This window comes from Hyperolius riggenbachi, chromosome 1, assembly GCF_040937935.1.
Source record: "Hyperolius riggenbachi isolate aHypRig1 chromosome 1, aHypRig1.pri, whole genome shotgun sequence".
Taxonomy (NCBI): Eukaryota; Metazoa; Chordata; class Amphibia; order Anura; family Hyperoliidae; genus Hyperolius; species Hyperolius riggenbachi.
Genome location: NC_090646.1, coordinates 564,917,016 through 564,942,558, shown reverse-complemented (window position 1 = coordinate 564,942,558; position 25,543 = coordinate 564,917,016). Strand labels below are relative to the sequence as shown.

Sequence of the window (25,543 nt, the reverse complement as noted above, 5' to 3'; positions counted from 1 at the left end):
TCCTTTTACATTGGCAGAGCGTTTAGGGAAAATGCTAGAGATTGAAAGCGCTCCCTAAACGCTCAAAAAACATTCTAGTGGGTTCCAGGCCTCAGAGATTTTCACCAAACTCTGCTGAAAGTGACAGACACCCTCACTGCTGATATCTGCACTGTATTATTTTCTTTTATGAAGAATTTTATTAATATTCAAACATAACAGGATAACAGCAAGTTCAGTTCAACATTCATTATTGCATCAGCAAAACATATGCAATGTTACGCAGAACTATTGCCCTTTGCACTTTTGATGAATCTTTATGAATCTCGGTAGAGTGGAATCTCCAGTGTGTTTGGGCCTCAGTGCAATCTCATAGTCTTTTTGAGCAGCATTTAGGGCTGGTGCACACCAAAACCCGCTAGCAGATCCGCAAAATGCTAGCAGATTTTTAAACGCTTTTTTTTATTTTTATGAGGCGTTTTGCTAGCGTTTTGCGGATTGCTGCTGCGGTTTTCAGTATAGTAGATTTCATATATTGTTACAGTAAAGCTGTTACTGAACAGCTTCTGTAACAAAAACGCCTGCAAAACCGCTCTGAAGTGCCGTTTTTCAGAGCGGTTTGCGTTTTTCCTATACTTAACATTGAGGCAGAAACGCACCCGCAATCCAAAAAATGCCTCACCCAGGCATTTTTCGTTTCTGCAAAACGCCCCCCGCTCTGGTGTGCACCACCCCATTGAGATACATTGACCAAGCAGATCCGCAGCCGCAAGCGGATCTGAAAACGCCCAAAAAGCCGCTCGGTGTGCACCAGCCCTAACACAGGTAGAATAGAGATGGTCACTGAAATACGAATCATTTGGCTTGCAGGCTTATCTATGCAAATGTAAGCAACTTGGAACTGGGCCCCTCAAATATGAACAATTCACATTAAAAATTGTAAAATGCATATGTATAAAATGTACATTTGTTCCAGAGTAAAATGTACCATAAAGTATCACTGACACTTACAATAAGCTGTAAAAATCTGACAGATCTGACAAATTGTAGACTAGTCCATCTCCTCATGGGGGATTCTCAGGGCTTTCTTGATTTTCAAAAGCACTTCCTGAATGGCAGCTTCTCAGTCCAACTGCCAAAATAGTCTGCAAATGAGTAGTTAGGCTGTATAGATCCTTTTGCAGGAAGTTATTTTCTAAAGAATAAAGAAGATACTGAGTATAAGCAACAGGAGAATATGAGAAAAGTCATTTATGATGCATTTTACTCTGGGAGAAACACACTTCTTATAAGTATGTGTACACATGTATTTTAGATTGCAAATTTTTTTTGCAACTGTGGCCCTTTGAATCTATGATTAATTATTGGCAACTCATCGACCATCTCAAATATTGAAATACAGGACCTGAAAGTGTTTGTACTTTTGCCATTAAATATTTCTAGGCAGAGCTAAGCTTTAATTATAAGATTGTATTCCGTGACCTACAGTATTCCATGACTTTTATTTGGTTACAGAGAGCATTTTTCTGTTTTGATAAATTCTTTTTTTTCTTCTTTTTTTTCTAGGGTCTTAGTGGCTATTTTCCACTATTTCATTCTTACACAATAAAGAAAAAAAGTTAATTTGCAAGAAATGTTATATAGGCTAAAAAGGGAGTTCCTGAAGTTTTAACACAATAATGCAATAACCACAGAGAGAAACAGAAAAAATAAATAAATTTAGGGTTAGGATGGTGCTAAAACGCATCTATTTTGAATTTAAAAATAACGTTTTTAACTAAGCTATATTTTTTCCCAGATACTTCAAAAGGTAATAATGCTCACATCATATGGGACAAACGGGACAAGAGTTACATAAGACAAATCCTGAGTTCTAGCTGCACAAAAACACATTAAAGATATGAATATTTTTTTGAATTCTCTAAAAGCATGCCAAAGCTTAAAAAAACATAAACAAGTATAATAAAAAAAAAAAATTAGGATGTCAGGGTGACAGCTCACATTTTTTATCAGATGTAACTGCCAGGTATGCACTTATATCCTTCAAACAACCATATTGCTAAAGTTTTCACCCATAAATTCCATAAAACGGTGTTTAAAATAATGCTAGTAGTGACAATAAACATCCTAAAATTCCACCATTCTTATTTTCATTTTGCTAGAAATTAGTGTTAATGCGTTTTTGGTACCTGATCCCTTTTGAAGGGAGACCACAGAAACAATTATAGATATTGTTCTATTAAATAAAATTGAAATTATTTAAGTGCACTAATCCGGAATGACAAGCTGTTACACTTCTGTGAATTCTGCAGGAAGAAATAATTTTACATTAATGTACATACATTGTTGAGAGATAAATCACTGGAGCTTCATTAATTTTGTTGTCTGAGTGTTTCTCAAGAAGAATAATACATTTCAATTTGACTGGATGTTTTTCAGCACAAATAGAAAAAAAAAATGAAAAGGCTAATGGAAGTCCTGCGATGGAAATGAATAAAATATGAGAACATGGACATTCTCACACATATTGCAAATGGGAACATAATTTGGAATCAAAGGATATAGTGATGAATAAAAGCTAGCTGGCCCATGTAAACTTCAAGGCTTGCTTACAATGGCACAGAGGTCACCATAGTAAGGCACACACACTGCATACAGATGTAGCAAGCATGGGGATAATAGTAAACACACACACACAGACGCACACACACAGATGCACACATACATGCATATGTATATACACACAAACATTCACACGTATAAATGTACACACAGAGCAGAGCACACACATACCTCCTGGGCTGCCTGCGTCAGATGTCAAGTCATCATCATGTCACCACCGCGTGATGACACCTGATGTTCAGTAGTGGTACTGCACAGGGACGGATCAAGACCAAGTTGCGCCTGGGGCAAGGTCAGGTTTTGGCGCCTAAACTGCCATTCATTTTGCCGCCTTTTTAAGAATTCAACAAACTGCGCCTGGGGCAAGGTACCCACTTGCCCCCCCCCAGATCTGTCCCTGGTACTACTGCAGGTTGTCAGTGAGTGACGGCCATGGAAGAGTCTGCTTTCCGGGCTCTCTCCTCCTGTGTGTTTTCTTGGTCCCTGCTTCCTCCTGGTTACGCTGCTGGTCACTAGTAAGCAGGCAGATCTACTTGTGACCTGTGGCTGTGTGACTGACTAAATAAAGAGTAAGAGTTTGCAAGTCTATGGGGTGGGGGGAAGGGGGCACAATTTTTACACAATCACCCTGGGTGCTATTTAGCCTAGAAACTGCCTTGCTTACGCACACACCAACATTATGGGTCTAAATACGAGGACAGGTGTAAAGAACACTCTGAAAACTGGAGCAAAGTTCAAGAACTTACCTGAAAGAACCACTCAAGAAACAACCTTGCTAATCCAAGATTTTTTTTAAAGGAAGAACTAAAGCTATGTAAACATGCTGGATTAAACTCGACCAGGGCATCTGGCAAAAACCGCAGTGGTTCAAATCTAACAGGAGCCATCTGATCCAGCATGGTGGAACATCCAATAAAACTCGGCTAGGGCTGCTGACAGAGACAGCATGGTTTTAAAATCTATGTTTGAACATAACAGGAGCCATCCGACCCTGGACAAATATCCAGCACAGTGGATCTTTAGTTCTGCCCAATGCACCTAGTGGCATTTTTCTCCCACTAATTCCAGCTCCTGGAAACTGCTCCATTGTGTGGCGAGCGTTGTCTTCCACCCCCTCAATAGTAACAAGATGCATTGCTAGCCTGCAGGCTTTTGACACATCTGTATAGACTAAACCTCAATTCACCCTGGGAATTGAGTACCAACCCCAGCTAAGCGACAGACCTAGTACATGTGTATAAGGCTTAAAACCAACAATATTTCTTTCTTACTTTTTAAAATGAAACAGTTTTGAACAAATAGGATCTGATTTATTGGGGTTCCCTTGTCAGAATTCTAGCAGTTTATTTATGAAGGAAAAGCTGTCATATGTGTATGCTTTAAGTTTTAATGCTCTATGCAAAATTTCATTGTAAACTGTAAAGTTAGAGTACTTCTTTAAAATATTGCTTTGAGACATCTCAGTATATTCCAGACTGTGAAGTTTATAAGATTATTTTAGTTACAGATGCTAAAACATTTTTGTGTATGTTAGAAGCAACTTTCAAATGTCAAGGTTGTAGATAAGTGTACTGTGTGAAGAGTGAAAAGAAACAAGTTTAAAATTCACATTACTGCAGCAGTCATATATATACATATTTAAAGAGGAACCCCAGTGAAAATAATGTAATAAAAAAAGTGCTTCATTTTTACAATAATTATGTATAAATGATTTAGTCAGTGTTTGCTCATTGTAAAATCTTTCCTCTCCCAGATTCACATTCTGACATGTATTACATGGTGACATTGTTACTGTGGTCAGGTTATGTAGCTGTTTCTAGCTGTTCTGGCTGTTACAGACAGTTGTAAACAGCTATTTCCTGTCCGTGAACATTGTTACATTGTGGCAGTTTGCCCAGAGTACCGCGGTACCCAGAGCTTCTTGTGGGAGGGGTTTCACCACAATATCAGTCATACAGCGCCCCCTGATGGTCTGTTTGTGAAATGCAATAGATTTGTCATGTAAAAGGGGGTATCAGCTACTGATTGGGATAAAGTTAAATTCTTGGTCGGAGTTTCTCTTTAATGCATTCTTCATAAGAAAGACAAATATGTATAAGGTATATTCAATTTTAATGTGCAATTATTTCTTATATGATTAATTGTTTTAAGAAGTATATAATATGTATTATATTTAAATAAGTATATTACAAGCCCTGTATGTTTAAATAAGCCTTAAATTGCTGAAGACTGTTACGGGTCTGCATTACAGTGTCAACTTGACCAATCTTATGTCTGGGAAAGTACAGACACATTCCAAACTAATTAGCAGAAGGACACATTATCAGAAATGTGTCATGAATTACATTGTTTAATGTCTGGAAGTCCCAATGTCTGGGGCAAATAAGTCAACCAGCAGAGAAGATGGCTGGTGACGTCCATTTTTAATTAACTACGTCAAATATGACCTATTAATCAAATGTCAAAATGACAAACACTCCAAATGATGTTAATTCTCACAAGATAAGGTAATAAGGAATTTATAAACAAGAATATTATGACTTAGGTATTCAAAACATGATAAAGCATTGACGCACGGAAGTTTCAGCCAGTCAGAACCTGGGATTTAGGGAAATTCCAGATTAGGCAGCCATGTTGCATCCAATCACTATAAAAGTAGGAGCTGAAAGCTCATAGTTTGCACTAGCCTACCAATTTCCTAAGAAGACACACGAGGCAGAAGCTACCTTCCCACACGTGGTTCTAGATGCTGACGAGATAACAGAGAAGGGGTAATATGCTTAATATTCTGGTGATCTACTTTATTAATTTTTCAGCATTAAAGGGATACTGTAGGGGGGTCAGGGGAAAATGAGTTGAACTTACCCGGGGCTTGTAACGGTCCCCCGTAGACATTCTGTGTTGGCGCTGCCACTCACCGATGCTCCGGCCCCGCCTCCGGTTCACTTCTGGAATTTCAGACTTTAAAGTCAGAAAACCACTGCGCCTGCGTTGCCGTGTCCTCGATCCCGCTGATGTCATCAAGAGCGCACAGTGCAGGCCCAGTATGGTCTGTGTCTGCGCAGTACACTCCTGGTGACATCAGCGGGAGAGAGGACACGGGCGTGCAGGCGCAGTGGTTTTCTGACTTTAAAGTCAGAAATTCCAGAAGTGAACTGGAAGCGGGGCCGGAGCATCGGTGAGTAGCTGCGCCAACACAGGATGTCTGCGGGGGACCATTAGAATCCCCGGGTAAGTTCAGCTCATTTTCCTCCGACCCCCCTACAGTATCCCTTTAAGTTCTGTTAAGATGTTAGCAAGAAGTTTTTTTAGAAGTTTTTTTTAAGCCATTTCTTCAAGAATATACTACAAGTTTTACACAGCTACTATATACACAGCTAATAATACAGATGAGACTACTTTTGATCCTATTCTACATAACACAACTGTTATATTCCTTTTTGAATGTGCTTAGAAGATTGATGATTGCTTGGCTATAAAGGCCATGATGAGAGGGGAATACTGTTAGAAGGAAACACTACTTGGAACTGTTCATATTTTGTATATATGCTGTATGATAAGCAAATACAATTTTTTTTATATAAAATCAAATATTGAGTGCTCTGATTCATTTCAAGGTATACAGTCAATCTATAATTACTGTTATAGAGGGTTCAGCCCCCGTTATGCCGGATTTATATGATAGCAACGCTTTAGGGGCTGGTCCTTTACTGAGTTAGCAATCATGAAAAAGGCAAGAACCGCTCAGGTTTTTGACACCCTAATGCTGGAGAACAGTAAAGACTTTGATCCAGCATCTGATCTGGTGCTAATATATAATACTTTATCTGCTGTTTAGTGACAGTTGACAAATCATCTGCCATAAGGTGGTAATGCAATTCTGAAGACGTGTACACACCTTTGATGGAAGACCGAGCGCTTCCCTCCCTCCTTTCCTATGCAGAGTCCTGATGAGAGTGTAAATGAGAGGTTACTCACCCTGATCCCGGCATTCCACTGACGGGATTTTCCTTCAGTCAGGGGCACCTCTAGCTACTTAATACTGAGGTTCTTCTAGCTACCTCATACTTGGGGACACTTCTAGCTACTTATTATTGAGGGTACTTTGGCTACCTAATACTAAGGGGCACCTGTGTACCTATGATGAGCAAGGGAAGTAATGGAGAAGTGACAGCTGGGATAGCCAGCACACTGGCAGATCAGTTTGGTAGGAGTTTGTAGGTTCAAGGAGAGTGAAGTCTAAGGTGCGAGGACATCTGTGCCCCTAGGCTCATGTGAGGTAAATCTGGGCCTGTGTACAAGTGAGCCTCTGGATACCATTATTAACATGTGTTCCTTTATCCAAGTGCAAAACTACTGTAAACCAAAGCTCCCAACTGTCCCTCTTTCGGAGGGACAGTCCCTCTTTGGGAGCCCTGTCCCTCTGTCCCTCTTTCCTCCTCATTTGTCCCTCTTTCAGGACTTTGTCCCTCTTTCTATGTAAATATATATATTTCTCTACTAAAAATGGTGTTTGATTGACTCTAAACTTTATTCCCATCCTTTAACTACCTTAAGACTGCTCCACGCCCATGGGCGTGGCCGCGACGGCAGCCCCAGGTGACACGGCTGTCCCCTACTGAGGCTAGGGAGTGATCGGCTGTCATAGGCTGATGAAGCCTATAACAGCTGATCACCCTGATTGGCTGGCAGGGGGGAGGGAGCAGGGGATTCAAAATAAAAAAAACAAAACAATTTTTAGTCAAAAATAAATAACATAAATATTTATAAAAAAAAGACTAAACAACTGTGGAGTGATCAGATCCCCTCAACAGAGAGCTCTGTTGGTGGGGGGGAAAGGTGGGGGGAATCACTTGTGTGCTGTGTTGCATGGCCCTGCAGCTTGGACTTAAAGCTTCAGTGGCCAATTAATTAAAAAAAACAGCCTGGTCTTTAGGGGGGTTTAGCACTGTGGTCCTGAAGTGCTTAAATTGATATATTTCTAATTTTCAAATGTTAATATGAAGGAAAATGATCCAGGATAGAAAGGACCAGTGTGGTTTAATTTATAAAACAACATATTTTTCATATGAATTCTTTATGGTATGCGTGATCAGGGGTGTGGTGGGGGCGTGATCAGGGGTGTGGCAGGGGTGTGGCTTAAGTGTCCCTCTTTCTCATCTCAAAAAGTTGGGAGGTATGTTGCAAACCTAAGCAAGCACTATTATTTATTATTTTAGTGCTTAGCACACATACACAGCACAAGCATGCATGCTACACACAGATATACACTCACACACACACATACACCACACTCACATCCCTGTACGCGCGCCATATACATATGCATCACAAACACATACACAAAACACACACATATACATACATCACACTACAAATATTCAACACACACCACACACATATGCGCCACACACACCCCTCCCACACACACACATAAACACCACACGTGCACTCACACACATTATTATTATTTATTGTATTAATAAAGCGCCAACATATTACGCAGCGCTGGACATTAATTTAGGTAACATGTGCACACACACACACGCACGCACACACACTCGCACGGACACACACACACACACACACACACTCGCACGGACACACACACACACACACACACACACACACACACACACACACACACACACACACACACACACACACACACACACACACACACACACACACACACACACACACACACTCATGTGACTTCAGGTCCAGCAAATGGCTATATATTATAATAACTGAATATAGCATCCTTGGGCTTTAAGAAAAAAAAAATGATTCACATTAAGTTGCCTTAAGCCAAGTGAATTTCTGCATGTAGAGGCTGAACAGCTTTTCTTAATATGTCACAGAAGTCTTTTGGTGATGTGCAGGAAATTTCTATAGATCTTCCCTGAGAATTTAATTTAGTACTTCTTCATTTCATTAGTCAAATATGGTCTCCATCAAAGAGGGACGGAGAACGCTTGAAGCAATTATGCTCCCCAATTAGCATAGTCATAGTGACCTGCTCTGCAATGCACCATATTGTAATATAGGCTGTTTTCTGAAATCAGGAGCTGGCTAACAATTTTTTCTTTTTCTTGTGCCTGTTGTATTGCCTAGAGAGCAGATCATCATATTCTTTAACTCTAACATCTATCTATCTATCTATCTATCTATCTGTCTGTCTGTCTGTCTGTCTGTCTGTGTCTGTCCATCCATTCATCCTTAAAGGTGCGTACACACCTCTGATTTTACGCCCGATTGTCGTTCAAACCAGATGTTTGTCATTTAAACAACAAGTCGTTCCAACGACTTGTACACACAGACTGACAAAATGGCTGATGTTCTAATGTCAGCTAATTTACATGTCGTTTGACTGGTCAATGGACTGGATAGAACAATGGTCCAGACTTCCGGTTCCGGCGCCCAGGAGAGAGGACGGAGGTAGCAGCACTCCGCTAAACGAGCGGCCTTCTTCCCCTCCAAAGAGCCTGACACAGACCCCCCGCATCAAGTTCGGGCTGGCAGCACTCGGGAGAAATACCAAACGGACCAGGACAAAGCGAATGGATCACTACGTTACCCATGCAGTAACAAAAGGTGACAGCCACATGGCAGAGGCAGGCCCAAAGATGGCTGAGACAGAAAGAGGGGAGGAGAGCAGAGGATCGGAGATGGACTGGCCCGCAAGTACCCCTGACACAGCACCCTCCGGGCAGGTAGACTATGATGAGCTGGCAAAATCTGTTGTAACCATGTTTTCTCCGGATCTGTCAGCCATAATAGAGAGATCTATACGCGGCACAATAGGAGACATTACAGCTGAATTAAAACCCTGTGTGTGCAGGGTGACTGCTGCTGCGAAAAGAATATCTGACTGTGAGGATAAGTTGAATAAAACAAATACTACACTAAATGAAGTCCTCAGACAGAATGCTGACTATGCTATAAAGTTAGATGACCTGGAAAATAGGTCCAGAAGAAATAATCTGCGAATAGTGGGGGTACCAGAATCAGTTACTGCGGGACAGCTGAAGGATCTCTGTGAAACTACCACACCTCAGCTTTTGGGCTTGCCCAACATATGCAAGTTTGAAAGAGCTCATAGAATTGGCCCTTTGCGGCAGAATAAGTCTGATGCCAGACCCAGAGTGGTTATCTTAAAATACTTGGATTATAGTGAAAAAGCTGCCATTTTAGGAGCCTACAAAACCAAACAGGACATTGTGGTTTACAATGACAAGCAATTACTTATTTTTCAGGACTTTTCAGCGGAAGTAACTAAACAAAGGAAATGTTTTAGTGCTGTCTGCAGCGAATTGTATGACCGTGATATAGGATTTGCATTATTATATCCAGCGATTTTGAAAATAACGGATGAAAAGGGCAAAATACATTTATGTAAATCGCCAGCGGAAGCAAGAGATTATTTGAAGATGCTAAAAACAGCAGAGGCCTCGATTAGAGAGGATTCCCCTATTGGTAACCAGCAATCCCCAACTCAAAGAGACCAACAAGATGGGGCTGAGACAAGCACTGCCCAGGACAGTGAGCCAGACGAGTGACAACTTTTAAATTCAGCACATGTAGATGGGGGGGGGGGGGGGGGGTGTCTATACAGTGCTATCTGATATAACTCTTTTACAAGAAGGGGAGGAGGGTGTGCATGGAGTGGAGGTGGTCCTACTGGGATAAAAGAGAAGTCCGCAGCTAGAAAAGAAAGAAGAAGACTTCTAAAGGGGATGAACAATACGTTTATATTGTTTTTCCTGGTTTGTAGTTCAGGTCCTGTTGACCCAGGTTATGTGGAGATGGCAGCAACAAGGATAAGAATGTTTTTTTTTTGTAATAACAATTATGGGCATAGAACAATTAAGTAAATATATATATTGTTATTATCATCTCACTGTTCAGCTATGGTACGTATAGTAACGTGGAATGTGAAGCGAATGAGATCCCCAGGTAAACGTTCAAGGGTATTGAAACACTTAAAATGACTTAAAGAGAAACTCTGATCAAGAATTGAACTTTATCCCAATCAGTAGCTGATACCCCGTTTTGCATGAGAAATCTATTCCTTTTCACAAACAGACCATCAGGGGGCGCTGTATGACTGATATTGTGGTGAAACCCCTCCCACAAGAAGCTCTGAGTACCGAGGTACTTCTGGCAGTTTCCTGTCTGTGAACCCTGTTACATTGTGGGAAATAGCTGTTTACAGCTGTTTCCAACTGCCAAAACAGCAAGCAGCAGCTACATCACTTGCCAGCAGTAAAAATGTCACCATGTAATAAATGTCAGAATATAAATCAGGGATTTAAAATATTTTACAATGGGCAAACACTGACTAAATCATTAATACATAATTATTGTAAAAATCAAGCAATTTTTTTATTACATTATTTTCACTGGAGTTCCTCTTTAAAGCAGACATTGCATTAATTCAAGAATCTCACCTGATGGAGAAACAATTTATATATATATATATATATATATATATATATATATATATATATATATATATATATATGCAGAAAAATTGGGTTAAATGGTGCGTGGGTTCAGAGGCTGCAGGACGTAAAGCAGGTGTACTGACCTTGATTAGTAAAGGGTTAGACTGTGAAAAGGTGTCACACAGTAATGATGAGGAGGGAAGGTTGTCGATTTTGAATCTAAAAGTGGGCAGGGAAAATATTACAATAGTAAATGTGTACGGTCCCAATCAAGACAATACTCTCTTCTATCAATCAGTGGGTACTCAGCTATTGAAGGGGGCTCATTCTAATTTAATTGTGGGAGGCGATTTCAATTGCGTAGCTAATGTACTTGAGGACAGAAAAACGAAAGTAGCTTTTGTGCAGAGGCCCAGGAAGAGAGATAGGGTAATAGAGAATACGATGAATGCACACCAACTCTCAGATATTTGGAGGTATCTGCGCCCTGACGACAGGGGATTTACACACCACTCTTTAGTACATTTAACCATGCCTAGAATTGACTATTTATTGGTTAGCAATTCAATGTTAATGAACCCGTGGCGTCCGATAATGGATATACATGATCAGGTCATATCCGATCATAGCCCGGTTAATGTGGACCTCACTGATTCGAAACCACGAGGATCAGATTATATTTGGAGGTTTCCCTCTTATTTATATGAGGACGAATCTTTTGCAGCTTTGTTAAAACGCTGGTGGTTTGATTATACCGAACAAAATGCTCGTCATGTGATGGATATCTCCTTATTCTGGGAAGCGGGTAAGGCTGTAATGAGGGGACATATTATGGCACATGTAAATAAACAAAAACGGATTATTTTTGAAAAACATGCAGAAGCTATGGAAAAAGTTAGGGAGACATAATATTTATAAGGCTTTCTTAACAGGGCAAGATAGGAAGATTTGGCAGGAGCACAAGAAAAATTTGGATTTTTGGTTAAAACGCAAAGAAATGTTTATTAGGGATAGGCTACAAGCTAAATTGTATCAGTTTGGAAATAAATCATGGAAGATGTTAGCTAATTTGGTTAGAATGCATTCACATAATAATAAAAAGCCAGCACTTCGAGATCATAATAATATCCTATGTTCACACCCCAAAGAAGTAATAGATATTTTTCAAAATTTTTATAAATCACTATATGACAAGCAGGGATACAATGAACAAGCAGCAAAAGAACTATTAGATCAATTACCCTTACAGCAACTATCCACAGAAGACCTTAGCTATTTAAATGTTTAGATTACAACACCTGAAATTTTGAATGTAATTAAAGGCCTAGCTAGTAACAAGGCTCCAGGCCCAGATGGCTTCTCGCCAGAATATTATAAGTTATTACAACAGGAACTCCCTGATACTAACTTTATAATTCTATTCTACAAGGAAATACCCGTTTAAAATCTTCGGATTTGGCCTATATTAAATTAATACCTAAAGAAGGAAGGGATTTTACTGATTCAGGTTCATATAGGCCTTTTTCCCTGATTAATCAGGATATTAAGATCCTCTCGAAGTTGATGGCAGACAGGCTAGCTACTTTAATGCCAAATCTTATTTCTTCTAATCAAGTAGGATTTATAAAGGGAAGGTCATCGATGATGAACATAAGAAAAGTGATGCTTGTGATGGAACAGGTGAGAGCATATCCCGAAAAGTATAAAGAGTGTGCCATCTTCAGTGTCGATATGGAGAAAGCTTTCGACAATGTTAATAGAAAATGGTTACATGCAGTACTGCGAAATATGGGTTTTGAAGGGCACTTTATGACACTTTTACAAACAATCTATGAACATTCAGCAGCAAAATTCATTTGCCTGGTTATCTATCAGCAGCGTTTCCTCTACACTCAGGTACAAGGCAAGGATGTCCGCTCTCGCCTCTTCTATTTGACATAGCAATGGAGCCAATCTCAAGGTTTTTGGAAAATAAGATTAGGGGGGTATCTTTGGAATCACAGAGAGTCACACATGCATTATTTGCTGACAATCCTTTAAAATTTATGGAAAAACCCAAGGAGGAATTAGGGGAAATCTTGGAATTTTTTAGGGGAATAAGAGAGTTCACAGGGTTTAGAATAAACAACAGTAAATCTGAGCTTTTTTTCTTGACTAAGCATGTAGGGAGGGAATGGTGAAGGATTTTGGAGTACTAATAGCCTCATGGAAAATAAAATATTTGGGTATTTAGATAACAAGGGATCCTTCCAGTCTATATGAAGAAAATTTCGTTAAATTGATTAATAAAATAATATCACAAATTCATAACTGGAAAAATGTACCTGTTAACTTAAAGAGGAGCTGTTAAGTATAAGGTCTCAGAGAAAAAAAAACACATATATCAGTAGCTAAATATTGGCTGTACTTAAATTACATATGCATTTCACTGTCCACGTTTGTATTTCACAGAATTTTTATATAGTATTTGGAGAGAATGATGCTCCTGACAGTTCATGCATTGGCAGGCCTCATGTTTGTCTGTCTCCTATGAAGCCAATTGTGTCGTCATGTCCTCCCTGCTTCCTGATGATTCGACTCACAAAAAAGTTCCTAATGGACAACACTACTGTGCAGTGAATATTAATTAGCCATGTGGCTAGGAACAATAGCGGACTCATGCAGTATACTCTGCCCTGTGATTTTTCAGTGCTGTGAGCTGGACTGCATTACAAGCTGCTGTAACATGAGCCTGTAACTTCTCACTAGCAGCCGAGGGGAGGACCCAAGGTGGGGAGAAGCAGCCCCAGAATGCTTTGCAGTATGTTATGTGGCCTCTCGTACATTTAAGAGCTTGGGAATAACAGCCTTGCTGTTCAGCACACATCAAAAGTAAGAGAGATTTTTAACTTCAGTATTGCCTTTTTGGCTTCCTTCTAAACTGTTTAACACAGGAGAATAGAGGTTTAAATTAGCTTTTGCAGCCTGACAGTTACTCTTTAATAGGATGAACATTTTTATTTAAAATTATCTCATTTGAAAAATGATTATATCCAATGCAGAATATACCCATGTTACTAGCACATAAGGAGGTCAAGATGCTGCAGAAAGCCTTCACCGATTTTCTATGAAAAGGGAAAAAACACCAGGTAGCCCTGAAAAAATTGGAGATGTCCAAAGAATGGGGGGCCTAGGCATACCAAACATAAGGTTATATAACCTAGCTTGTCTTCTGCACCATGTCAAGGATTGGATAGATAATACAAGTAGATTCTCAAACTATGACCTGGAGGCTGCAGTCGCTGAACCTTGGACACTAAAAGGTCTGCTACATACTAAACAACAAAATTTACCTGTATGCATCAAATATAACTTAATTATGAGGGACACAATATTAACGTGGAGAGAGGTTAGAAAGTTGTCAGGCCTACCCTATAGAATATCTAAATATATGACTCTGTGGGGTAATCCTGAATTCCCTCCCACAATACAGCATGGAGGTTTTTAAAATTGGAAGAAAAGGGGATTGTGATGCTTGGCCATTTATGTAATCTTAGAGAAAAAAGGTTAATGACATTTACAGAATTGAGATCTAAATATGGCAACCCCTGCTGTGCACTTTTTATACTATGCCCAAATTGCTTCTTTCTGTTCCTCAGTCGTTAAAGAGTTAGACTCAATTTTGGAGATAACAAAATTTGATAGATTAATCAAACAAGAAAATCAGAATGTAACCCTATTGACTCTTTATAAAGAAATGGGACCATGGCAGGCAGAAAAGACTGCACATCAGGGATTAAAGACCATTTATAAAGATCCTGAAGTTCCAGGGAAAATCTTACAGGGTATGGTCGAAGTTAGGAAGTGTATTACGTATGAAGTCTGGAGAGAATCTGATTTATTGTTTTTACATAGAGCTAAGTACGCATTTGACATAAGGTACAGAAATCCACCACCAACTGGCTATAAGCCACAATGTCCAAAATGTCATCTAGCAAATGCAAACTTGTTTCACTGTATGTGGGAGTGTCCAATAATATCATCATTTTGGGACTCTGTATGTAAATTGGTCAAAAGGATGTGTGGGAAACTGTTATTAAGGATCCACTTTTGCTGTTATTCAATTACTTCGATGGGAGGGATAGGGACAATCCTAGGGAAGCGCCAAGTAGATTGGTCCACACGGTCATTATAGCAGCCAGAAAAGTGATATTCAATAGATGGATTTTTCCAACAACCCCACAAATTGGAGAATTAAGAAAGGAACTAAGATTTCTTTTTGAGAGAGAGAAAATTATAGTGATGGCACATAAATCAAAATATACCAAGATATTTTTCTCTAAATTGAAGAAATGTATAATATTTTATTACACGAGACAAGAGATTGACCTAATTATGGAACCGTTTAAATTTACAGAGTGGTACTGCGTGGAACAACTGCATGGCACATTGGGAAAACTAGAATGTTCTGCTACATAATAAATATTGATCTGAGATCTAGCCTCTCTTAGAGTGATGTGTTCAGGACTGAAGATAATAAGATAAATAACTTTGAGAATAATGCCCTATCAAGGTACGTATGCCTGTTGCTGCCTATCCACGGATGTTTAAGGGGGTTTGTTGGGTGTGGTTTATTAGGGGAGGGGGGAGTTACTGGGGTAAAACAAAGGGGGTATTTTAAGTAAATCTAATACCAGTTGTTATAATGTATGTATGGTGCATATATTGTATTAAAAAGTTGAGTTGTTAGATATTGAACCGATGAGCATACTCAATGGTATAATGTGATGACCATTCTGCTGTATTGTTCTTATCCCTCAATAAAATATGGTTTTAAAAGAAAAAACAATGGTCCAGTTCAAACAACTGATCAAAAGACTTAATGTTTGAATGGCTATTACTTGTACAAACGACTCCCAGTCCTTTCTACACACGTACAGACCTAACTGTCGTTTGAATGACAGTTAGTCCAACGGATCAGCCAAGCAGATCAGTCAACACTGCTGCTATCAGTCTAACGATCGAACGTACACACGTCTAACTGTGACCGGTTTGAACGACAAGTTGTTCGGAAAAATCACGTGTGTACCTTAAAGGAGAACCTAAGATAAAACTAAATTCAGTAGAAAATAATCTTAAAGAGGAACTCCAGTGAAAATAATGTATTAAAAAAAGTGCTTCATTTTTACAATAATTATGTATAAATGATTTAGTCAGTGTTTGCCCATTGTAAAATATTTTAAATCCCTGGGTTTACATTCAGACATTTATTACATGGTGGCATTTTTCTGTTGGCAGGTGATGTAGCTGCTGCATGCTTTTTTGGCAGTTGGAAACAGCTGTAAACAGCTATTTCCCACAATTCAGCAAGGTTCACAGACAGGAAACTGCCAGGAGTACCTAATCAAGAGTTTCCTGTGGGAGGGGTTTCACCACAATATCAGTCATACAGTGTTCCCTGATGGTCTGTTTGTGAAAAGAAATAGATTTCTCATGTAAAATGGGGTATCAGCTACTGATTGGGATAAAGTTCAATTCTTGGTCGGAGTTTCTGTTTAAGAATAGCTGTTCATTTGCAATTGCCTTTACATTGACTTTTGATTGAGCAGGTTGAGTGCAATGCTGGACTGCTGCTAGCCTTAAGTATGCTCTGTTGTATTCTCAGGGTGATGTGCAGGCTGTAAAATGATGACCCTTTCAGTGGCGTAGCATTAGGGGGTGCAGAGGTAGCGACCACATCGGGGTCCTTGGGCTAGACGGCCCAGTGGGGCCAACCCTCAACCACAGTATTAGCTCTTTATTGGTCCTGTGCTTGTACTTCTATAAATGCTATCAATGTTAATAATCATTAACAAGCTGTTTCCCATCCCCTTCTTGCACCTCTGAAAAACAAAAGTTTGCTTTCCTAAAACAGAAAGAATTTGCGATAATTCAGGTTGGAGTGAGCTCGAGATGTCTCCCAGGCACCACTGCTGAATATATGCAAATTAACCATTGTACCCTTAGAAGCTAAACACACCTCCAGAACCGCTGGAATGCAATGATGTGTCAGCTTGTTAATATGTACAGAGCCATAATAATCCAACATGCATACAGACTGTTTCAGATTGTTTGATCCTCATCAGTGCATGGTATGGATTAATTTGGCTCTATGGAGTAGGGCTTGTAAATCCGAGAGGCACAGACTAACCAGCAAGCTCATGGTGACCCAGAACTCATTGGGGTGTGTAAGGGACTACAATGGTCCTAAAAGCCCCCTTACTAAGATGTTAAGAAAAAAAAAAGTTTGCTTTCCTAAAACAGAAAGAATTTGCGATAATTCAGGTTGGAGTGAGCTCGAGATGTCTCCCAGGCACCACTGCTGAATATATGCAAATTAACCATTGTACCCTTAGAAGCTAAACACACCTCCAAAACCGCTGGAATGCAATGATGTGTCAGCTTGTTAATATGTACAGAGCCATAATAATCCAACATGCATACAGACTGTTTCGGATTGTTTGATCCTCATCAGTGCATGGCATGGATTAATTTGGCTCTATGGAGTAGGGCTTGTAAATACGAGAGGGACAGACTAACCAGCAAGCTCATGGTGACCCAGAACTCATTGGGGTGTGTAAGGGACTACAATGGTCCTAAAAGCCCCCTTACTAAGATGTTAAGAAAAACAAAAGTTTGCTTTCCTAAAACAGAAAGAATTTGCGATAACTCAGGTTGGAGTGAGCTCGAGATGTCTCCCAGGCACCACTGCTGAATATATGCAAATTAACCATTGTACCCTTAGAAGCTAAACACACCTCCAGAACCGCTGGAATGCAATGATATGTCAGCTTGTTAATATGTACAGAGCCATAATAATCCAACATGCATACAGACTGTTTCGGATTGTTTGATCCTCATCAGTGCATGACATGGATTAATTTGGCTCTATGGAGTAGGGCTTGTGAATCCGAGAGGCACAGACTAACCAGCAAGCTCATGGTGACATCTCAAGCTCACTCCAACCTGAATTATCGCAAATTCTTTCTGTTTTAGGAAAGCAAACTTTTGTTTTTCTTAACATCTTAGTAAGGGGGCTTTTAGGACCATTGTAGTCCCTTACACACCCCAATGAGTTCTGGGTCACCATGAGCTTGCTGGTTAGTCTGTGCCTCTCGGATTTACAAGCCCTACTCCATAGAGCCAAATTAATCCATGCCATGCACTGATGAGGATCAAACAATCCGAAACAGTCTGTATGCATGTTGGATTATTATGGCTCTGTACATATTAACAAGCTGACACATCATTGCATTCCAGCGGTTCTGGAGGTGTGTTTAGCTTCTAAGGGTACAATGGTTAATTTGCATATATTCAGCAGTGGTGCCTGGGAGACATCTCAAGCTCACTCCAACCTGAATTATCGCAAATTCTTTCTGTTTTAGGAAAGCAAACTTTTTTTTTTCTTAACATCTTAGTAAGGGGGCTTTTAGGACCATTGTAGTCCCTTACACACCCCAATGAGTTCTGGGTCACCATGAGCTTGCTGGTTAGTCTGTGCCTCTCGGATTTACAAGCCCTACTCCATAGAGCCAAATTAATCCATGCCATGCACTGATGAGGATCAAACAATCCAAAACAGTCTGTATGCATGTTGGATTATTATGGCTCTGTACATATTAACAAGCTGACACATCATTGCATTCCAGCGGTTCTGGAGGTGTGTTTAGCTTCTAAGGGTACAATGGTTAATTTGCATATATTCAGCAGTGGTGCCTGGGAGATATCTCAAGCTCACTCCAACCTGAATTATCGCAAATTCTTTCTGTTTTAGGAAAGCAAACTTTTGTTTTTCTTAACATCTTAGTAAGGGGGCTTTTAGGACCATTGTAGTCCCTTACACACCCCAATGAGTTCTGGGTCACCATGAGCTTGCTGGTTAGTCTTTGCACCTCTGACACTGTGGTTGTCCTAGATTGGATTTGGTGTGCCGTATCAATTATGTATAGCATGCTTGGGAAGGGAGGCCCAACGCAAAACTTGCACTGGGGCCCACAGCTTCTTGGCTATGCCACTGAACCCTTTTGTCATGTCAGATTTGTAGAAATCCTAATATATTTTAAAGCCCTTTTACATGCATAGAAATTTGTAATGAAAACATGGTTACTCTATCTGTCCTCACCTTCAGAAAGCCGTGTTGCTGGATGTAAGTGAATCTGGTCACTTGTATGTGTGCAGAATCTGCCAATTGTCAAACAGATTACTTGGGGTAAAACTCTTTTGTGCAAATGAATGCTAAATACATGACATAGCCATGCTATTCAGTTTGCAGAGCATGCTGGGCTCCTAATCAGAAAGCCCAGCACTGCCAAAATGTTTTAGCCAATCTCTCTGAAAATAAAAGAAACCGGTGTTTTGCTGGCTGAAATGATGGTGGGGAATGGCAGCACAGACATCACTCTTAAGAAACAATATAGAAGTTCAGCTGGATGTGATACATGCCTTGAGATTGGTATTGTTTTACTAGTTCATCACTGTGGGTTTTTCCCCCCTATAAGTGAACCTAAACTGTACTAAAAAGTCTCTAATTGGTGGTGAAAAAAAAAGATAAAGATCATTTTGTTGTGATAAGTAGTGATAAAGTGAACCTAAACCGTATTAAATAAAAAGAATTTCACTTACCTGGGGCTTCTACCAGCCCCCCCCCCCCGCAGCTGTCCGTGCCATCACAAAACAATCCTCCGCTCTTCCGCCGCAGCTTAGTTTCGATTCTGCCTACTCATCAGTCGGTGGTCCACTGCGCCTGCAGTGTCGGCGAGAGCATCCTGAGCAGGCACAGTACGAGGTTTCTTATTACTTCGCCTGCGTGTGCTTGCCCAGGATGCTCTCGTCGACACTGCAGGCGCAGTGGACCACCGACTGATCAGTAGACAGAATCGAAACTAAGCTGTGGCGGAAGAGCGCTCAGTTGTCAGAACTGAAATTAAGCCGCAGTGGTGGAATAGAGGATCGTTGAGGACCGACGCGGGCACAGGACAGCAGCGGGGGGCTGGTAGAAGCCCCAGGTAAGTGAAACTCTTTTTATTTAGGACAGTTTTGGTTAACTTTAAGGACCAGAGCAATTTTCAGCACTCCTTCCATACATTCGCCAATAACTTTATCACTACTTATCACAACAAAATGATCTATATCTTGTTTTTTTTTCTCACCACCAATTAGACTTTTTTTTTGGGGTGGTACATTATGCTAAGAATTGTTTTATTCTAAATGCCTTTTAATGGGAATAATAAGAAAAAAATAGAAAAAAAAAGTCATTATTTCTGGGTTTTCAGCCATTATAGTTTTAAATAATATATGCTACTGTAATTAAAACCCACGTGTTTTATTTGCCCAATTGTCCTGGTTATTACACCATTTAAATTATGTCCCTATCACAATGTATGGTGAGTGTGACAATATTTTATTTGGAAATAAAGGTATATTTTTTCAGTTTTTCCATCATCATTAATTACAAGCCTTTATTTGCAAAAAATAACAGTAATATACCCTCATGAAATACATTTTAAAAAAGTTTAGTCCCTAAGATAACTATTTATAATTTTTTTTAAATGTCATTTTTTTTAATATGCAAATGTTTTTACTTGGATACTATGGGAGAGGAGGGAGGTAAGTTTTTAATTTTAATGGGAGATGTATGTCATTTTTATTTCAAAAATGTATGTAGGTTTAATGTTACTATTTGGCCACAAGATGTCCCCACACTTTATCTTCCTGTGCGTACTGTTAGTACGCTAACAGGAAGTAATGCGTGTAAGTGTTTCTTTCACTTAGATCGGTGAATGGGAACTGCATTCCTATTCACTGATCTGCATTCCTATTCAATGAGCAGCAATGAGAACGTGCGTTGGAGCGAGCGGGAGCACCCATAGCGTCAGTAGATGAATATCTACATCCCTAGGATTTCAGATAAAGTCATGTGGAACATAGATATACTGCACATGGTGCAATAACTAGTTAACATTAGATTAAAATGCTGTTTGCTTGGAACATTTTGAATTAGTTTAACCCTTAGCTGCATACACACATTAAAGGGTATCTGAAGAGAGATTAGCCATTAAAATAAAGTAATGGTGGGTGTTCCTATAACTTGTAGAAAGCACTTAACACCATCTGTGACTTCCGTCCTTTCTACGATTCAGCCTCTTTTATTATTTGATTGGCTGCCAGTTGAATAAGTTGCACAGGAAGAGCCCCTGGGAAAATATGTACTAGGCATGTGTGAGCTCACAATCTGTGGTTGCCCAAATACAGGAATTGCTCATGCAATTCCTTTTAATGGGCATGCGCGGTTTGTGAACTCGCCTGTGCCCAGCGCAAAACCTAGGATTCACCCCAGGGAGCACTTTCAATAGGATGGAGTGGAGGAGGAAGGCAAAATGGGGAACAGGGAGGACATCAAAGGCAGCAAAGGGTGCTAAGTAAGTAACAAACGTAATAGGAGCACCCAGCATTGTATCATTTTGCAACTCACATCCACTTCTCATTTGCCGCAAATTTTTTTAGCTTAAAGAGAGTCTGAATTGATTTAGAATACCTTCATTCAGCAGGCAGCTTCAGCATTATAATCCAAACTGATTTGCTGCATTCCAGCGGCAGAACAAGGTCTTAATCCCCCGAAATCCCCGGGGGAAAATTCTGATTCTGCTTCCTGGTAGAGGCAGACCTTTGAAGCAGTAGCTCTGCCTCTGCTTCAATATCCTCCGATCTTCGCCTCTTCCTGCCCCTCTCAATCTTCTTTCACTGAGAGGGCCGAGGAGTGGCGGAGATCTGCAGAGATTGACTGGATTGGAGGCAGAGCTACTGCACACAGCTCTGCCTCCTCCAGGCAGCAAAATCTGCGACTTGGAAAGTCGTGTAATGGGGATAAAGACCGCGTTCTGCCATGGGGATGCTACAAATCAGTTTGGATTGTAATGCTGAAGCTGCCTGCTGCATAAAAACAGGTATTCTAAATCGCTTTCATCTCTCTTTAAACTCTTTAGAATATGTTTTTGGCTTCAGTTTTGGAATGATCACAGCGCAGACATGTTGTACTGCTCTTTGGAGAAGAAAGAGGGCACTAGAGTCACCATGCTATAACAGCTTCCTTTGAACTTCTTGATGGTACAAAAAGCAATTGTGCCAGAGCGATCTATTCTGATGAAGTGGCAGAGGGGAGTCCAGTGACTCTGGGGGATACCTGTACAAACTTTACATTTCCATTTGAAATGATCAGGAACAATTGCTTTAGCCTAAAGTGTGTGCATGGGTATTGCAACAGGGCTATAATGGTGATTGTGTCAGGATATTCAAAATGACTTTAAGCTGTATGCAAGCATGTTTGTTGTTAAGTCTTAAGGAAAAACCTTATCAGAGCAGGATTGGCAATGTGTGGGAGATTTTGTAGATGTCTAGAGTAGCTTTTTAAAAATTCAAAATTCTCTATATACATTTTGCATTTACCGGTAACTAAAGCACTGGCAGAGCTGGGGCATGGGCCCCAGTTTAGATTTTACAGTGTCTCCCTCCCCACCATCACTGTATGTGTAGTAAGTGCTTGATATGCATCTTCAAACCTAAGAGAGGCTTAAAGCGCACCTGAACTCACAACTTCCTCTCTACTCTAAAAGATACGCAACAGCATAATAACCTTTAAAGAAAAACATTTCTTTGTTACAGCTGATACAAATCCTGCAATAAATCTGCAGCATGTCTACTTCCTGCTTTCATGGAAGCAGACATATTGGTAACATTATGTGTTTACAAAATAGCTCCTCTGCCATGGCAGAGGAGATTCCTGGGCTGACACAGCTGAGAGATCAAATTATAGTGGTGAATAGTCACAGATGAGGGGGAATTAGACAGGCTAAACTCTCCAATTACATACAGCATGAATTTCTCTGTTTTTTTTCTTCTGTCTTGTGCAAGAGTACAGGTCCACTTTAAAGGGACTCCGAGCACTTCTCATGGGCATGCCTTTAAGACTCCGACCAGTACTGCAAAGTATTTAAAGAGACTCTGAAGTTTCCCAAAAATGAGGTTTTTACTTTAAAAACCTCATTAACATTATTGTCCCTCTTATAACGCTGCAGAACCGCGGCTGAAAACCTCCTCAATCACCCCAAACTCACGGGGGTACATCGCGGGCTCCTTCCGCATAGAGGCAGCGCAACTCTGCCTCTATGCGCGTCAATCAGCCCAGATCGCCGCCTCTCCCCGCCCCTCTCAGTCTTCCTTCACTGAGAGGGGCGGGGGAGAGGCGGAGATATGCGCTGATTGACGCACATAGAGGCGGCAGCAAAATCTACGACCAAGAAAGTCGTGGATTTTGCCTGCCGAGTAAGGTGTGAGATTGGGGTGATTAAGGGGGTTTTCAGCCACGGTTCTGAGGAGTTTTAAGAGGGACAATAATGTTAATGAGGTTTTTAAAATAAAAACCTCATTTTCGGGAGACTTCAGAGTCTCTTTAAAGATGCATATCGTTCTGTAGCTTGTACTCTCCTCTTTCATTTAATGCCTGAACCGCTGTTCTACGCCAAACAGTTTTTGTTCAGTTTCAATTTAATCACGGCCATCTTGGCTATGTTATAACTTTCGGGTCACCACTGTCTTTTCTGTTAGAGAAGTGCATCACTGAATGAAGCAGGAAGAGGAAGTGACACGCATGGCCATTGCAAGAGTCATCTGTCTTAAAGGCATGCCCATGAGAGGTGCTCGGAGTCCCTTTAAGCAGAGGTAAATAATGACTTAATGATTACCTATTATTCAAAACATATATTGAGTCAATCATTACCACAGCAGCACCTAAAAAGTACTGAAGCAGTGATTGGAGGAGCCCCTCAGATCCAGGGATCCGGGTGCAGAGGCACGCAAGCACATCATGGCACTTGTGCATTTCATACTCCATGCCCCATTTCCCCACCCTCCATGCTCATACCCCATTTCATTCCCTGTGCTTTGGGGAGAGAATGAACTTCACAACAAGTTCACTTTAAAGCTGGAGGACCCAGTTAGGATTCTTAGTGCTGACTATGAAGCATGTGACAGTTAAGCTATAATTAAAATGATAAGGCAGAATATTGAAGGGTACTCTGAATATGTAACAATGCGATAGCTATTAAGATAACTTAATGTATTCCATAATTTGCATCTTTAGGGAAAAAGTTGAGGAGTACATTTCAACTCTTTTCATCAAACATTTCTATAAAAGTGTTTGTTTTCTTTTTGCCAAGTTACATTTTTGTGCAGACACATATTCTTCACACTGAAGTTACTGCAGCCCCTTAAACTGCGTCGCTATTTTTATCTCTAACTGTAGAGGTGCTGTACGATTCTTTTCGGCAAGCAAAGGTTTCCACTATCTATTCACTCTCTGCTATAATACAGGTTGTCACTCAAAATTATAGTATGCAACTTTGCTCTTTTCTATTTTTACAGAAGACTCTTTTTTAACTTTCTGAATTTTGTTCTCCTATATACTTTAGAGGTTATAATTCACAGAACTCCCAAACACAGAAACTCTCACTATGTGTCTCATCGGCTTTAAGATGTGCCTGTAATAATCGTACCAGGGTTCAGTTCCTAAAACTAAAATGGATGCAGTAGAAGGAAGTGGAGTGTCTGTGCTGGGCTGTGTTGATATTAAAATGGTAAAGTCTTGCAAGGGCAGGGACCTCCACCTACTGTTTCTTGTTTCTGCTCTAGTTCATCAAATGAACACGAGTATTGGTGATGTTTCAAATTACGAGAACCATCTGGAAAGTTTTAATTCAATCAAAGTGTTTATTTTATTTTAAACCCACTAGTGGCCCTGGCCCATAAGCAATGAACCTCTTCTTTTGAGTTATCTCCTAGGAGACAATTTTCATATTCTCTTTTAAGCATTTTACTATTGAAAAGGTACCTAATAGTAGCTGAAAAGGTAATTTGAAAATTATTTTGAGTGTTTTCTTGCTTGCTGGTGGTTTAACCTCCTTGGCGGTAACCCCGTGTGTGACACGGGGTAAGCCGCCGGAGGGTGCCGCTCAGGCCCTGCTGGGCCGATTTACTTAATTTTTTTTTTGCTGGACGCAGCTAGCACTTTGCTAGCTGCGCCAGCACCCCGATCGCCGCCGCCGCGCGCCCGATCGCCGCTATCCGGTGCGGCGCGCGGCCCCCCCCCCCAGACCCCGAGCGCTGCCTGGCCAATCAGTGCCAGGCAGCGCCGAGGGGTGGATCGGGTCTCCCAATGACGTCCCGACGTCGCTGACGTCGGTGACGTCATCCCGCCCCGTCGCCATGGCGACGGGGGAAGCCCTCCAGGAAATCCCGTTCTTTGAACGGGATTTCCTGATCGGTGATCGCCGAAGGCGATCGAAGCGGGCGGGGGGATGCCGCTGAGCAGCGGCTATCATGTAGCGAGCCCTCGGCTCGCTACATGATAAAAAATTTTTTTTTTTAAAAAAAACTGTTGCGCTTCCCCCTGGCGGTATTTTTCATACTGCCAAGGGGGTTAA

The 25,543-nt window shown here is 40.6% G+C and overlaps 1 long non-coding RNA gene across 1 annotated transcript in view; it reads left to right on the top strand.

Annotated features, from left to right (window-relative positions):
* LOC137526955 (uncharacterized) overlaps positions 1-15,597 on the top strand; it is a 47,172-nt gene extending 31,575 nt beyond the window's left edge. The window contains exon 3 of the long non-coding RNA XR_011023127.1: positions 15,448-15,597. This is a non-coding gene — a long non-coding RNA (uncharacterized lncRNA). The remainder of the gene's footprint in view (positions 1-15,447) is intronic.
* Positions 15,598-25,543: the final 9,946 nt, after the last annotated feature.